Source organism: Sinocyclocheilus rhinocerous, unplaced genomic scaffold, assembly GCF_001515625.1.
Source record: "Sinocyclocheilus rhinocerous isolate Xijiao unplaced genomic scaffold, SAMN03320098_v1.1 scaffold2051, whole genome shotgun sequence".
NCBI classification, from domain to species: domain Eukaryota; kingdom Metazoa; phylum Chordata; class Actinopteri; order Cypriniformes; family Cyprinidae; genus Sinocyclocheilus; species Sinocyclocheilus rhinocerous.
Window position 1 is genome coordinate 330,349 of NW_015662256.1, and position 12,784 is coordinate 343,132.

Here is a 12,784-nt window from a genome sequence, read left to right on the forward strand (position 1 = left end):
ATATACATATATATATATATATATGTGTATTTTGAGGGTCTTTTCAAAGCATTTTCAAAGTTTCATCCCCTAGTAAAAACATGTTAGAAATTTGTATGCATCTCTTTCAGGTCAAAACGGACCTGATGGCATTTATAAGGGCTAAACAACTAGACATTTTAAGCATTCAGAAACAATGTTTTCATAACTTAATGGGAGCATTAGCAAAATGTTGTTAGAGCATATTGTTATATTAGCTAGGATGTAGATGATGTAGCATGCATGCATACAGTTGAAAATATTCCAAATATTTCAGGTGTCTACTTCAGAGCAAAAATCTGCTCTCATTGTGAACAGGCATTTATAATTTCCATCAGAACTTACACAATCACGATTCTTACCTGACTGCACCACATCTGCGATATCCACACCCTGCTCTTGTGCCATGAAGCCAAGCACGGAGAAAATGGCAAATCCTGCAATGAAACTGGTGCTGCTGTTGAGGAGACACAGTCTGAAACAGTCCCTGAAACACAAACCAATGCACATTTGTGACGGTGTTGTTTCGGTGGTTACTGATTACATGCAGTTGACAAGTTTAAGTTGATGTACTAAAATGAAACAAACTAAAAGTAATATGAAAATAGATTAAACTTATTTAGAAATATTTTTAAAAGAAAAAATAATAATAATGACAAAAACATAACAAAATTACTGAAAATTAAAATGAAAAATATAAAAAAAGCTAATCCAAAACCTTAATAAAAAAAACTATAGTAGTACATGAATAACTACCCTAGATAGACAAGCACTATAAAACTGCACAAGTAACATCAGCATCATGGGTTTGATTCCCAGTGAATACATGAACTGATAATATGTGTTCTTTTAATGAAACATACATCGCTTTGGATAAAAGCATTTGCCAAATGCATAAATGTAAATTAATCATTTAAAAAAAGACATGAATTAGGAAAGTGAATGGAGTCATCATTGTTTTCATGTTGACATGTGTAAGAGACTTTGTGAGAGGAAGGACACACTTGTAACAGTAGTTGTTGAATTTGTTGTAGCTGCCGAGAGCCGTAAGACTTCCCAGACAAATGCCATATGAGAAAAAGATCTGAGTCCCAGCATCCATCCATACCTCCAGAAGAGAGAGAGAGAGAGAGAGAGAGAGAGAATTAGAATTTGAATAGCTCTTTATTACAAATGGACAATAAACAAGTTCACAAAATATAGATCACATTGTACAAAAATAATACATAATCACAGGAAATGTGTAAAAAAACAATTCACCTTCAAAAACAGAGTACAATGCTCCTTTGCTACACCATTTCAGTTCAAAAGAAAGAAGATCACCCACTGACTTGTAAAAATTCAATACAAGGGTTGAGAACAAAACAACCACATTTTGCCCAGACTTCTGTTTAATCTTGTTCTTTCTACTTGTATAAACAGCCAATTTAGCTTGACCCAAGATAAAATTCAGTAATTGAAAATCATAATGTTTTTCTTCACGTATTTAGCACCCAATACAAAAATTTCCTTTGAAAATGTTTCATTAAAACAACCAAAAAGACTCCTTAATACAACGAATAAAGGATTTAACCTGGAACACTCCATAAAAGCATGAAAAACTGTTTCTCTTTTAAAACAAAAAGGACATTCAGAACTCACTTCAGAGTTTAAAACAGAAACAAAAGCATTAACAGCAATTGCGCCATGAAGAATTCTCCATTGTATATCTCCTATTCTCTTTAGTAATGGTGGCTTGTACAGGACTCTCCATTCAGGTTTAACATCATCATCTATTTTGAGGAATGAATGCCATAGAGTATCTACTTTTTTGTTCAAAAACGTCTTATTAAAAACCAGAACACAAGCTTTGTATAAAATTTTCCCAGTTACTGAAAAAAAATCCAAAAAGAAAGATTTGCCAACTTTTAAGAAAATATCCCATACAATCATCTAGTTTGGGAAATAAAAATATAGCTGGAAAAGAATCTTCAACATTAGGAGCCTTTACTCCTTTACAAAAATCTGTTAATGATTTTCTCTCTTCAGTTAATAGAGCAGACCGCCACTTTGTCAGTAATTGACCAACTTTACGGGTCGAAAAAATTCAGAGATGAGAAGCAACTTGCTCAGTGTTCATAAGATTAGGTCCAGCCACCTTTAACAGATGACTTAAAGTGGTGGTCTTAGATTTGCAAAGCAGATTACACAGTCCAAGAAAAGTGTGGTCACCAGCAGAAATGTCTAAACGGGCTCCATGTATTATGGGTTCATTTAACAACCAGAAGAGAGAGAGTCCATAGATGGTGCCCTTTGATGATTAAAAAGACTCCAAACTCTAAAAAGGTTGCGATAAAAAATGGGTATGTTGGCAAAGTCCAGCTTTAGGGGGTCCATCAAGAAGAGAACTTTGTCCAACTGATCCCTGTTTTTTACTAACCCCTGTCCACCTTCTTCTTTAGACAAATACAGAATACTTTGAGTAACCCGGTGTAATTTATCCCCCCAAAAAATCAACTAGTAAAGCTTGAACTTCTGCTAACAATTTTGGAGGTGGATCAATACAGGCTAATTTATGCCAGAGAGATGAAGCAACTAAATTATTTATAATTAACTCTAGCTCAATCTGACCTGGTGATATCATTGTCACATGGCAGCTGATTGGTTCTCTCCTGTATCGGTAGCTAATTTATGCCAGAGAGATGAAGCAACTAAATTATTTATAATTAAAATACGCCCCTTATAAGACATATTTGGGGCCAACCACTTCCATTTAGCTAAACGACCTTTAAGTTTTTCAACAACTCCATCCCAGTTTTTCTTTGCCGTGATCTCATTTCTTAAAAAAACACCTAAGCATTTAAAACCTTCCATATTCCAACGTACACAGAGAGAGAGAGAGAGAGAGAGAGAGAGAGACTCTTATTTTCTGGACTTCATGTTGAGCACATCAGTAAAAATTTAGATTAAAACTTTATCTCTGGCTTTTTGCAAGCAGCCTCAAAATTAACTTGCTACAGATAGTCAGTCACTGTTTAAAAAAATCTTCTCCAATTCTTTCTCTGCAGACTAAGAACTGATCAAAGCAAAGCATCACAAATGATTCAATGACAAATCAAATGCATTATGATTAAATTGAGTTGAAACTGCATGTAGTCTTTATGTTGGTTGTGTCTAGTAAACTTTTATTCCATTTTCAACAAAAGTTTCAACTGATTAACTCTATGATTCCAAGGGAAAGGTAATAATGCATTTCCTTAATACCTGTATGTATATATATATATATATATATATACATATATATACATACATATATATACAGAGTTCTGGCATGAATAAATACACACACACACACGTTTGTTTTTGTGAAAAGTGGGGACATCCCATAGGCGTAATGGTTTTTATACTGTACAAACTGTATGTGCTATTGCCCTACACCAACCCTACCCCTAAACCTACCCCTCACAGGAAACTTTGTGCTATTTCAGATTTTCAATACACTCCATTCTGTGTGATTTATATGCGTTTTGAAAAGTGGGGACATGGGGTAATGTCCTGAAAAGTCACCTTCTCCTTGTAATACCTATGTCATACCCTTGTCATTATACAAATTTATGTCCTCATTTGTCACAAAAACGCGCGCACACACACACACACACACACACACAATCACTTTTTTCATAAAGGCTTGCAAATGTATTTTCAAAATTAAAAATGATTTTACATTTTAAATTGCTGCATCACGGATATGAAGTAATTTGGTGGTTTTAAAAATCACAAATATCAAATTACACATATTTAAGGGACGCTGTCATCATTTTAGCAAATATTAATAATACGTCAAACAAAACTCCTTCCTTGTTATTTTTTAAGTACATAGGCAAGGCAAGGCAAAGTAAGTTTATTTATATAGCACATTTCATACACAATGGTAATTCAAAGTGCTTTACATAAAAGGAAGTAAAATAATCATAAAAAATCACAACAATAAAACAGGGAACTTAAACTTTTAAAATTATTTAGAAATTGATTTCAAATGAATTTAAAACAGTTAAAAATAGAAAATTATTATATAAAATACAGTGCAATCAGTTCGGACGTAGCACAGTGCTCATTTAGTAAATGCACAGCTACACAGATGATTTTTGAGTCTGCATTTAAATGTGGCTAATGTTTTAGCACATCTGATCTCTTCTGGAAGCTGATTCCAACTGCGGGCGGCATGATAGCTAAAAGCGGACTCCCCTTGTTTTGTGTGAACCCTTGGTATTTCTAACTGACTCGATCCTAATGAGCTGAGTGGTCTGTTAGATTTATATTCAGTGAGCATATTTGCAATGTATTTAGTTCCTATGCCATTGAGTGATTTATAAACAAGTAAAAGTAATATCAATCCTAAATGTAACTGGAAGCCAGTGTAAAGACCTGAGGACTGGTGTAATATGCTCAGATTTTCTGGTTCTAGTCAGAATTCTGGCAGCAGCGTTCTGGATGAGCTGCAGCTGTCTAATGGTCTTCTTGGGAAGGTCGGTGAGGAGACCATTACAATAGTCCACCCTGCTGGTGATAAAGGCATGAACAAGTTTCTCCAAGTCTTGACTGGAAACAAAACATCTAATTCTTGCAATGTTTTTGAGATGATAGTATGCTGATTTAGTTACTGCTTTGACATGACTACTGAAACTAAGGTCTGTCTCCAGAATCACACCAAGATTCCTGACTTTATTTTTAGTTGTTAGACCCCTAGAGTCAAGGTATGCATTCACCTTGAGAACTTCATCTTTGTTTCCAAATGCAATGACTTCGGTTTTTTCCTTGTTTAACTGAAGAAAGTTCTCGCACATCCAACTGTTAATTTCATGAATGCATTGGCAGAGGGAGTCAATGGGGCTGTAGACATTTGGTGATAATGCTAGGTAAATCTGGGTGTCATCTGCATAGCTGTGATAGGCAATTTGGTTTTTTCTCATTATTTGACTTAGTGGGAGCATATACAGGCTAAACAGGAGCGGTGCAAGAATTGAGCCTTGTGGGACTCCGCATGTCATGGACGTCCACTTAGACTTATGCTCTCCTATACTCACATAATAACCTCTCCCTCCTAAGTATGACCTGAATCATTTGATTACCAGCCCAGAAAGCCCAACCCAGTTTTCTAGTCTCTCTAGAAGTATGTTATGATCTACAGTGTCAAACGCAGCACTAAGATCTAGTAGTACCAACACTGATATTTTGCCAGAATCAGAATTAAAGCGAATATAATTTATTATCTTAATGAGTGCTGTCTCTGTGCTGTGATGCGGTCGGAAACCAGATTGAAAATTGTCCAGGTATCCATTTGAGTTTAAGTATTTGATCAGCTGATTAAAAACTACCTTTTCAATAATCTTGCCTATAAAATGAAGATTTGATATTGGTCTATAGTTGCTCAATACGGTGCTATCAAAGATTGCTCTTTTTCAGGAGGGGCTTAACATAGGTGTCAGTAGTGATTAATGCATGTTGCACAGATTTGTTCAGATGTGCTGCAATGTGTTCACACATGCTGTGTGTTTTACTGTCATATCATGTGACAGATCATGTGACGTACCTGTGGGTCCGTCAGCCGTGTGTGATTAGGTTTCAGGTAATAAACAATCCCGTCCACAGCACCAGGTAGAGAAACCCCATGAACCAACAACACCAGCAGCATCAAATACGGGAAGGTGGCTGTGACATACACAACCTGCACAATACAACACAAAACACACCACACCACACAGACAACAACAACAACACAACACACAATGCATTATAAGTTAATGACCTACAACTGACAATTTGAAAAAAAACAACAACATACAGAGTTAGAAGCACAATTCAGAAAAGGCACAATTTGAAATGAAATAATAAATTAATTAATATTAAAATGAAATATGATTTTTTTGGCTTGTATTTTAATGCCATGCCAGTGACCACAGCTATTTTCATGGCTAAAACATGGAGGGATTTAGCAAACTAAATTACTGTCACACTACGAGCCAGAGATACAAGCTAAGGATGCAAACAAGAGGGTTTATTGAACAATGCGGAGAGCAAGTTGATGACAGGCGAGTATGAGATGCTAGAGAGTTCTTGGGTTCTTAGCTCTGGGTAGTTCGTTGGTATCCTTTGCAGGTATCTGGAGAGGATGAGAACGGGATCGTTGGAGATCAGGATCGATGGAGCTTCTAGGGGTAAGTAAACAACACAAGTCAGGCTAAGTTCAAGCTGGTGAACGGTAGATTGGACAGTGAGGCCGTGAGAGGAGTGCAGGGATATACAGGTGCATCTCAATAAATTAGAATGTCGTGGAAAAGTTCATTTATTTCAGTGTAGCGTCTGCGTAGAATCATGCATGATCTTTGGGTTTTATGGCTTAAGAGACACTTTTAGCTTTTGACATTTGCATATAAATTACAGTCCTGGTCACAGACTTTACACTTATATGGGTGCATTTATTGAGATGCACCTGTAGTGTGCTTAATGGGTCTCTGCAGGTGCAGGTGATCAGTATTCTGGTGATTGCGATCTGGTGTGTGTCGGGGCTGGTGACTGAGTGACGTAGGTGACTGTGAAGGCAGAGACTCCCTGACATTACCCCCTTCTCCAGGGGCGGCGACGAGGGCGGCCTTGAACTCGGGGTGCGGTGAAACTCCTCCAGCAACGATGGGTCTAGTATATCATACCGGGCCACCCAGGACCTCTTCTACGATCCGTATCCTTCCCAGTCGACTAGATATTCCAGTCGGCCGCCCCATCGCCGTGAATCCAGAAGGTCCCTGACCTGGTAAACGGAGGGCTGGTCCAAGATTTCAGGAGGAGGAGGTACATTCGGCTCGGTGGGTCCTGTTGTGGAGGAAACGTGGAATGCGGGGTGAATTCGGTACCTGGGTGGAAGCTGGAGAAGGTAGGTGACTTCATTAATCTGCCTCTGTATGGGGAACGGACCAATGTAGCGGGGACTCAGCTTCTTACAGGGCAGGTGGAGGCGCAGAAAATGTCCCGGGTGGACAGCCAGACCTTCTCTTCAGGCTGGTAAGTAGGAGTAGAGGTGCGCCGGGCATCTGCGAAGGCCTTATGCCTCCACACTGCTTGCTGGAGGTGGACGTGAGCCGAGTCCCACACTCTCTCGCTCGCCCGGAACCAGTAGTCCACAGCTGGAACCTCCGAGGGCTCTTCCGTCCATGGGAAGAGTGGGGGTTGGTAACCGACTATGTACTGAAAGGGGGGTCAGGGCGGTGGTGTTCTGTCGGAGGGAGATTTGTGCATATTCGGCTCAGGGGAGGAAATGGCTCCAGCTGTGCTGATCTTCGTGGCAGTATGACCGGAGGTAACGCCCGAGCTCCTGGATCCTTCGCTCAGTCTGGCTTTGAGGGGTATAAATTTACAGGCCTTAGAGAAACAGTCGACTACTACAAGGATACAGGTGTTTCCGTCAGAGATAGGTAGGTCAGTCACGAAATCCACTCCTATGTGGGACCAGGGTCTCCGTGGTATGGGCAGCGGGACCAGCTTACCTACGGGAAGATGACGAGGAGTTTGAGACATGGCACAGACTGAGCAGCTTTGGACGTACCTGGTGACATCCCGGGCCATACTGGGCCACCAGTAACGGGCTTGGAGGAGCGAGAGGGTCCGTTTGCTGCCTGGGTGTCCAGAGCCCGGAACTCTGTGAACTGAGCCCAGAAGGGTTTGGTTTTGTGATGTTGGGACATAGGTTTTCCCCTCTGGGCCTCCCAGTGGAGCAGGCTCGGTGCGAGTGGCGTCAAGGATGTCTTTGGAGATGTTCCACTGAATGGGGCTGACTATCAGAGCTGGAGGGAGAATGGGTTCCGGTTCGGTGGGTGTGTCGGGAGAGTGCAGGCACAATAGGGCATCGGCTTTGCAGTTGCGATTTCCGGGATGGTAAGTGATGGTGAACTGGAACCAAGTAAAGAACAATGCCCATCTGGCTTGACGTGGGTTGAGTCTTTTAGCATCTCTGAGATATTGCAGATTTTTATGGTCAGTGATGACAGTGAAAGGATGGTGGGCTCCCTCCAGCCAATGACGCCACTCCTCTCGAGCTAATTTGATGGCGAGCAGTTCCCGTTTGCCGATGTCATAGTTCTGCTCCGCTGGGGTCAGTTTTCTGGAAAAGTAAGAGCAAGGATGGAGGCTGGGAGGCTCACCACAGTGCTGTGACAGCACGGCCCCCGACTCCGGTGGTGGAGGCGTCCACTTCCACCACAAAGGGAGCTTGGGGATCGGGATGACGAAGGATGGGGGCTGTGCTGAAGGCTTCCCTGAGTAGTTCGAATGCTTCGTGGGCCTTGGGGCTCCAGGACAGGGACTTGGGCTTTCCTCTGAGCAGGGAGGTAAGAGGAGCTGTGAGTATGCTGAAGTTCTTGATAAACCGTCGGTAGAAGTTTGCGAATCCAAGGAATCTTTGCAGGTCCTTAACAGTTTGGGGCTGCGGCCACTCCTTGATGGCTGTTACCTTCCCCTGGTCCATCTGAATCCCATCCCGGCTGATGACGTAACCGAAGAACTGAACTGTGGAGCGATGGAATTCTCACTTCTCCAGTTTAAGGTAAAGGTGATGTTGTCGGAGCCTCTGGAGGACCTGCTTCACGTGGTGGCGATGTTCGGCCAGGTTCCGGGAATATATGAGGATATCATCGATGTAGACTATCACGAAGCGATGAAGGAACTCCCGGAACACCTCGTTCATGAAGCCTTGGAAGACTGACGGTGAGTTAGCTAGGCCATACGGCATGACCTGATATTCATAGTGGCCTGCGGGAGTTATGAATGCCATCTGCCGTCGCCTTCCCGGATACGAACGAGGTTGTACGCGCGCGCTCCGCACAACTTGGAGAAGAGGCGGGCTCCACGGAGTTTCTCGAGGGCAGCTGGAACCAGGGGAAGTGGGTATGGCAGCTTTACCTTCTGGGAGTTCAGCGTACGATAATCGATACACGGCCTCAAGCCCTGTCCTTCTTGCCCACGAAGAAGAAGCTCAAGGCAGCTGGTGAGGTGGATGGTTGGATGATTCCCTGTTTGAGAGCCTCCTGGATGTAATCCTCCAATGGCCTTGCGTTCCGGGATGGACAGAGGGTATACTCTACCCTTGGGGAGTTTCATCCCAGGCAGCAGGTTGATGGCACAGTCCCATGGCTGATGAGGTGGAAGGAGGGTGGCGGCCTGCTTACTAAAGACATCCTGGAACGCCACATAGTCAGATGGGACAGTAGGTGTCTCTTGAGGTTCCGGACTTTCGACTAGGGGGGAGGCAACTTGGGCTCGGACTAGATACGGAGGCGGTTTGGTGATCTCCATGAGACAGTTTTGCCGGCACGACTCTCTCCAGCGAGTTACCTCACAGGGTTCCCATCTGACCTCTGGAGAGTGGAGAGTGAGCCAGGGGCGTCCCAGGATGATATCGACGGTAGATCCCTCCAGTACCAGAAATATGATGGTCTCCTCATGCAGACATCCGATCTTCAGCTTCATCAGCGGGGTTCGATAGTTGACCCGCCCACGCCCTAGCGGTTTTCCCTGAATGGTCTCGACTCGGAGCTCTTGGGCCTGACGTTGGCAGGGCAGACAGAGACAGCTTAGGAGGTCTCGTGATATGAAATTGCCCGAAGAGCCCGAGTCGACGAGGGCGCGGAGACTGCAACAGAACAATCGGTGGTGAATAGTTGTACTGGTAAGAAGGATAAAGTTGAGATTACTGGTTCAAGTTGAATAGTACTCACCACAGGGCCTGACGGGGCAGGCTTGAATGAAATGGCCTGGAGCAGCGCAGTACAGGCATAGTCCAGCTGCTAGGCGGCGAGCGCGCTCAGCGCGAGTGAGTCTGGTAGAATCCATGTGCATGGGTTCTGGTACTGGGGGACTGCTGGTGGCTGCTGCAGGCTGTTGGACGGCTTCGTCAGGCTGGCAGGCTGACAACCGTTGGGAGATGCGTGTGGCTCTTTGCATGAAGCTCCCTAACCCCATAGTATCGTCATAGATGGCCATTTGAGCGCGGATGCGAGGATTCAAACCCTGCCAGTAGGCACTGAGGAGAGCGGTTTCGTTCCAGCCACTAGTCGCCACTAGCGTCCGAAATTGCAGGATGTATTCGCTGGTGGTAGAAGACCCTTGACGCAGCCACAGGAGTTGGTCTGGGACGGATAGCATTCCTGTAGCAGAGCCAAACACTTCCTTGAAATGATTAGTGAAAGCATCATACGAGTTGACTATGGCAGTATTGGCGTTCCATATTGCTCGTGCCCACAACAGTGCTCTGCCAGTTAGCAGGGAAAAATTAAATGAAACTTGACCTGAAATATGACATAACATATGCCTTTGAAATGAATATGTTTACTTTCACCTATTTTACATGAAAATCTAAATGAATGTATTTCACACCTTATTTTTTTTTTTATGAATGCATGCTTGCACTATGTTTTTATTGCAACATTTCATGATGCTTTTAATTATTTATTAATATATGTATTTATTTATGCATGCTAGCTGACATTTCAATACATGCCTTTATTGCAGCATTCCATGATGCATTTAATTATTTATTTACATATTTATTTTTTTTATGCATGCATGCTTACATTCCAATGCACTTTTATGTTTTCATGGCAAAATTTCATGATGCATTTAATGATGTATTTATATATTTAAATCCTCCTAATTAATATAAAAAGAAAAAACTTAAAAAAAAAATTACAAAAGTTAAAAGTGCTGTAACATCACAATCCAATAAAATATGCCTCTGGACTGGGAGGATCTTCTCTTATGTCATTGTATAAAAACATGGGCAGCACTCACTCATGCGCAGTGTTTACTTTGCCAGTGGATTTGACTCCTTTCCAGACACAGAAATAGCAGACTGTCCACACCAGCAGCAGACACAGGGCCAGACGCCAGTTTACTGAGCCCAGACGATCCACACTAGCAGACAGGTCCAACACCTGACCTCTGGAGAGAGACACACACTCACAAACATCCACAAACACACCATCAAATCCTTCAAATCATTGCCACGCGTTCATACCAGACACTTACTCCCAAAACTCAATGACTGGAGATGTGGCGTTTTCAGAGAGATCGCTCATGTTGTGTCAATCAAACCCCCTGCAGGAGTCTAAAGGAGATACAAGACAATGCATTTACACTATATTACCCAGGATTACACTGCTGTACTTTGTTTAAACTTTGGATGCTCTGGAAGTCACTTTGGATACAAAACTCATCTGCTGGATGAAAGCATGGCTGTTAATGTTAAACAAAGTCGTTTAATCTAAAATATCAAATTTGGCTTGAAATTGCATCATAATGTGGAAAAAGTCTTTCTAAAACCCTGCCCTTAAAAACATGTCAGCCAATCTGATGGCAGCAAACACTGCCTGACTAAGTGTCATGACTGACAAGCAGAGAGCATTTCTGATTGGCTAAAAAATAAATAAATCACTGTAGCAGAGACAGGTGGGATTTGACATTTTACAAGTAAACTATATATATATATATCTATATATATATATAGATATATATATACATATATATGAACACCTTTAAAGGGTCATGAACTGAGAAATCAAATTTCCCTTGATCTTTTGACTTAACAGATCAATGTATAAAAGCATCCTGTAAGTTTCAAAACTCAAAACTTTTTTGTTAGTTTAAAAACAGCTTTTATTGAAAGCAAGCTCAGAAAATGACTCGTTTTGGAATGTGCCACTTTATGACGTAATAGTGTGGCTGAGCACCGCCTCCGCAGGAGAAGATCAATGCCTGCTTCTACATCACTGCCTCTTTAGCCCCGCCCACTGATACGCGCTTGTAATAGGAGAAGAGGAAATACTAGAGAGACACAGACACAGGATTACTGTCACAAAGCAAGGCCAGACACAACAGGTAAGTGAAAAACAGGATGGTTTATTGACTGGATAAGCAGAAGAATGGAACGGGTGAGGTAAAGGCAGGTGAGTGTCAACACAGTGAATGATTCCAGGGTTCTTATCTGAGTTCTGATGGTGTGTATCTTATGCCGGTTTCGTTGGAGATCGATTCCAATGAGTGGGAGTCGGAGTTCATATGTGACCTCGTTGATCTGCCTCTGTATCGGGAACGGACCAATGTAGCGGGGACTCAGCTTCTTACAGGGCAGGCGGAGGCGCAGATCCCGGGTAGAAAGCCATACTTTTTCTCCTGGATGGTAAGTGGGAGTGGAAGTACGCAGAGCATCTGAGAAGGCCTTATGCCTCCGCACTGCATGTTGGAGGTGGAGATGAGCAGAGTCCCACACTCTCTCGCTTGCTCAGAACCAGTGGTCTACAGCTGGAACCTCCGACGGTTCTCCTGTCCAAGGGAAGAGCGGGGACTGGTAACAGAGTATGCGCCGCAAGAATGCCTTTCAAATGCGGGAGATAAATTGAGGTCCCCTGTCAGAGACTACGTCCTCGGGGACTCCGAAGTTTCTGAAGATATGTGTGAACAAACTTTCTGCAGTTTCGAGGGCGGTTGGAAGTCCCTTGAGGGGGATTAGCTTACAGCCTTTGGAAAAACGATCTACGACTACCAATATGCAGGTATACCCGTCTGAGTTGGGTAAGTCAGTCACAAAATCGATTCCAGGATGGACAATGGGTATACTCTACCCTTCGGGAGTTTTGCTCCAGGCAGCAAATCGATGGCGCAGTCCCATGGCCGATGAGGTGGTAACTGAGTGGCTGCCTGCTTACTGAAGACATCCTGGAACGCCAAGTAATCAGATGGGACC

The 12,784-nt window shown here is 42.7% G+C and overlaps 1 pseudogene; it reads right to left on the bottom strand.

The window, feature by feature from the left end:
* Positions 1–12,784, bottom strand: part of LOC107728000 (sodium- and chloride-dependent GABA transporter 2-like) — a 55,886-nt pseudogene that overhangs the window by 20,819 nt on the left and 22,283 nt on the right.